Source organism: Cricetulus griseus, chromosome 2 (assembly GCF_003668045.3).
Source record: "Cricetulus griseus strain 17A/GY chromosome 2, alternate assembly CriGri-PICRH-1.0, whole genome shotgun sequence".
In the NCBI taxonomy this organism is placed as follows: Eukaryota; Metazoa; Chordata; class Mammalia; order Rodentia; family Cricetidae; genus Cricetulus; species Cricetulus griseus.
In genome coordinates this window covers 48,907,524-48,912,344 of record NC_048595.1, presented here as the reverse complement: position 1 = coordinate 48,912,344, position 4,821 = coordinate 48,907,524, and the positions used below count along the sequence as shown (strand labels likewise).

The window sequence follows — 4,821 nt, the reverse complement described above, 5'->3', positions numbered from 1 at the left end:
TCACTAACAAAGTAATATCCCTAGTATTAATAAATTTTGCAAAATGTCTCCAATTAAGTGATAGGTAAAGATAAATTTACAAAGAAAATCATATTTTGATAAATGTTTCTTCTATTCCTGATTTCCTTGAAGCTTTTATTATAAAGGGACATTGAGCTTAATTGAAGGCCTTTCTGTGCAAGTTGAAATGATCTATGGTTTCCACCCTTATGTCTATTTATGTGCTGAAATATGCTTATTGATCTGCGAATGCTGAACCAACTTTACATCTCTGGAATGAGACAACTTGGTCATGATTTATGATGTTATTGGTATGTTCTTGAGTTTCATTTGCAAGAATTTTATAGAGCATTTTTGCATCTGTGTTCTTTGGAGAAATTGGTATTTATTAGTGTTCTTCATCCTATGTCTTTATGTTGTTTTGGTATCAGGGTATTTCTTTCCTTGTGGAAACACTCTGGTGGTCTTCCCTTTCCACTCCCTGGAAACATTTGAGGTGATGGGGTTAGCTTTTCTCTAAATACCTAGCCAACAGCAGTGATACATCTAGTCCAAGGCACTTCATTGTTGGGAGAATTTTTATTTCTGCTTCAATCTTGATTGTTACATGTATGTTGAAATTGTTTATATTTTGTTGTTTTAATTTTGGTCGGCCACATGTGTCTAGGAATTCATTATTTTCCCCTAAAATGTTCATTGTGGTGGAATATGAGTTTTCAACGTACTTTCTAATGATTTATGAGTTTTATTGGAATATTATGCTACCTCCCCTTTTTCACCTCAAGTTTTACTGATTTTCATCTTCTCTCTTACTTTTGGTTAGTTGCACTACAGGTTCATCAATCTTACTTTTGTTTGTTTGTTTAAGAACCAACCCTGTGTTCAATCAATTCTGTTTATTCTTCAGTTTCATTTACTGTTCTTTTTATCTTTATGATTTCTTGTTATGTATTGCTTTGGTTTTTGCAATGTCATAGTTTTCTAAATCCTTGAGATTCATGATAAGGTTATTTATTGCAAATAATTATTTTTAAGATTTATTATTATCATTATTATTATTGGTATCCATGGTATGTGTGTGAGGGGTGTGTGTGTGTGTGTGTGTGTGTGTGTGTGTGTGTGTGTGTGTGTGGTGTATGCATCCTGATACCAGGCAAGGGGATCAAATCCCCTGGAGTTGGAGTTATAGGCAGTTGTGAGTCACTTGACATGGGTGCTGGGTATAGAATTTGGTCCTCTAGAAGAGTAGTATGTGTTCTGGACTGCTGAGCAAGCCCCTATCTTTAATAGATACAGGCTTTCTTAGAACTTCCTGAGCTATTTCTCAAATGTTCTGGTATGTTTTTCTGTAATTGTTATGGCATCCTAGGAATTATTTCATTTCCTCCCTGACTTCTTCAATGTCCTACTGGTCATTTCATGAGTATTTTGCTCAGTTTCAATATATCTGTGTAGATTCTATAGTTTTTCTTGTTTTAACTTCTTAGTTTTATTGCACTGTTATCTATTAAGACACAAGACCTTACTTTGATTCTTTGTACCTGATAAGACTTGATTTGTGGTCTAGGATGTGGTTTCTTTCAGAGAAGGCTCCATGTGATGTTAAGATGGATGCATGTTCTGTTTCTGTTGGAGGAAATGTTGTACAGCTCTCTATTAAGTCCACTTGCTCTTTAGAGACATTTAACTCTGAAGTTTCTTATCAATTTTATTTTGGATTACCATGTAGAGGTGACAGTGGTTACTGCTATCAACCACTACTATCATGTCGGGACCTATCTGACCTTTCAGCCTATTAGTGTTTGTTTTGTGAATTTGGAAACCACAGCATCTGGTGTGTGTATGTTTCTAACTGAAGTATGTCCTTGGTGAACTGTTATCTTTAGTAATATGCAGAGTTCTTTCTCATCTCTTCTGTTTTCCCTTGAACTCTACTCTGTCAGACATTAGAACAGCTTCACCAACCTTTCCCCTGGTTATATTTGATTATAGGTTCTTCTGTTCTTTCATTTCTGGTCTTTGGGTCTATTTACCAGGAAGATGTGTTTTTTCATGATGACAGATGTTTGGATCTACTTTTTCACTTTTTACTGCAATCATTCAGTCTGTGTCTCTTTGGTGGTGAGTCAAGTTCATTAACACTTAAAGTGATTATTGACAGAAGTATTCTAATTCTTGTGACTTGTCCAGTTTTTCTTGGCTTTGTAGATTGCTGTCTGTTCCCTGTGTTCTCCTCTATTCCAATCAGTGGTTTGCTGACTTACTGTGCTGGGTTCCTTCATAACTTTCCTTTGTTATCAGCTCCTTCATGAGATATATTCTTTTTTTTAAGCTCAAGAATAATCAATTCTTCAGACCACCAATATCAGGAGAAAGAATGTAATTGGCCCCTCATACCACAAATTATGCAGTTGAGTTTCCCACATTGTGGGAAATTGTCAGGATCCAGAATCCAATGACTAGGCCTCACTCTAGGAAAGCTGCTTTTGTGATCATATTATCTCCCCTGCCAGGTAAGTATCATGTAACTTAGTCTTACCCATGCTCTCATAATTGAGATTTTATTTGAGAGGGTTTCTCTGTGTTGTCCTGGACCAGGCTGGCTTCGAACTCATTGAGATCTGCCTGCCTCTGCTTTCCAAGTGCTGGGATTAAAGGCATATGCCGCCACTTCCCAGTTCTGAGTAGCTTTTTAAGCAGTTCTGATTTGTTGATCATGAATTGTCTTAGATTTTCTTGTCTTCAAATTTCCTTATTTCTATATCAGTTTTCAAAGACATCCTTGCTAGATACATTCAGGGCTTGAAATTTTTATTCTGTGCATTTTTGGTTCTGGGGTTGGTGACAAGGAATCTGACATTTTTCTGATGCTTCTGCCTTGTGGTTGAGTTGGCATTTTCCCTTACATAATATTTCTTTGCTCTACATTTTGACATCTTGACTATATGTCATGGAGAGTTTCTTCTCTGGGCATATCTATTTGAGCTTCTAAATGCCACTTATGTTTGAATGTCTATTTCTTTCTCTAGAATTGGGGGATTTGCTACTATGATTTTATTGAACCTATCTCCACACTGATAGATTTTTTGTCTCAGTCTCCTATTCTATCCATGGATTCTTAGATTTGGACTTGTCACTGTTTTCCAAAGTTCTTGGACATTATAATCATGCTTGTATACTTTTTGTCCTTATTGGCATGAAAATACAGCATTCTATCAACCTTGTCCTCCTTTCCTAGCATTCTTCTGCTTGGTCAAGTCTATTGGTGGTACTTTCAACTGTGGTTCTTTGAGTTTCTCTTTTGAGACAGAGTCTTCTATATCTCAGACAGCCTTGAACTCAATACATACCTAAAGATGACCTTGAACTTCTGATTCTCCTGCCATTCCTCCTATGTCCTGAGATTACAGACACACACCACCACACTCACTTCATGAGGTACTTGGAACCCTATTCAGGGCTTTGTGAATGCTGCACAAGCACTCTGTGAAGTGAGTTTCATCCATATCCCTCTGCAGTTTTCATTTCCAACATTTTCATTTGCCAGTTTTCTTCCAAATCTCAATTTCTTTGCTCAAGTTTGCTTCATTATTGCTGACTTCTTTCATGCATGTCACTCATTTTCTCATCTCTTCTACCTACGTTGGTTTTAGTGTTGCTGACTTTCCTCTCCAGGTGCTGGACTGAACTTGGCTGCTTGGTTGTTTCCTCTTTCAGGTCTTCGACCACTTTTATCAGAAACCATTTGAAGCATAGCTTTGAGTGTGGACTAAAGGAACTTGGTATTTTTGGAGGAGGTGTGTTGGGGCTTTTCCATACTTCTTGCATTTCAGTGTTGCAATTTGAGCATGTGTAGGTCTGGATACCTCTTCTGGTTTGAAGAGATGGACATCTTGTTAATGAATAGCTCATTTTTGGGCCACTCCAGGAGGATGAAGCAAACTGATGACAGCAGCAACATCAAACCAGAAAAGATGTAGAAATGCACTTAAAAACCATTACAGCTCAATAAACATCACCAGGGATCATAAAACTAAAACTGGCAAAATACTGTGCATTGGACTAGGGCACTGAGACTTCAAGTAAATGTGGAGATAGTAGACAAAAGCAATGAAGGAAGAAGTCAGTGAGAGGGAAGAAAAAGAGATGTTAACAAAGGGAGAAAGAATAAAATACATCAGAAGAGTGCTGTGTGTGTGTGTGTGTGTGTGTGTGTGTGTGTGTGTGTGTGTGTGTGTGTATGTGTGTGTGTGTGGTGAGGGAAGGAGCAAGAGATTCGACAAAAGAAAAGAGGAAGAAGAATTCTGAATAGTAAGTTCAAAAACAAAATTAGATAAATGTGATAGTAATACAAGTATCATGCTATACTATACTATATGAAATAAAAGAAACCATGAGTATTGAAAAGAAAACAAAGGTCTGGAGAAGCAGCTCTATTAGTAAGGCGATTGCCTTGCAAGCCTGAAGTCTGGAATTTGGTTCCCAGAAGAAACATTTGGAATCCTAGCACTGCGTCTGCCTCTCCAGTGCTGGGAGTATAAGTCTTCACCACCATGCAAGGATCTTTTAAAATATGAGTTCCAGGACTTGAAATCCTCGTGCCTGAAGAAAAGCACTTTACTAACTGTACTGGCTAGTTTTATATCAATTGACACAGCTAATGTCATCTGAGAGGAGGGAGCCTCAATTGAAAATATGTCTCCACAGGCAAGCCTATGGGGACATTTTCTTAATTTGTGAGTGATGGGGAGGGGTCCAGCCCATTTTGGGTGGTGCCACTCAAGGGCTGGTGGTCCTGGGTCCTATAAGAAATCAGGCTGA

The 4,821-nt window shown here is 37.8% G+C and overlaps 1 pseudogene; it reads right to left on the bottom strand.

Moving 5' to 3' along the window:
* Window positions 1–2,366: 2,366 nt before the first annotated feature.
* LOC113833568 lies at window positions 2,367–2,521 on the bottom strand (annotated as a pseudogene).
* Between the last annotated feature and the right edge of the window lie 2,300 nt (window positions 2,522–4,821).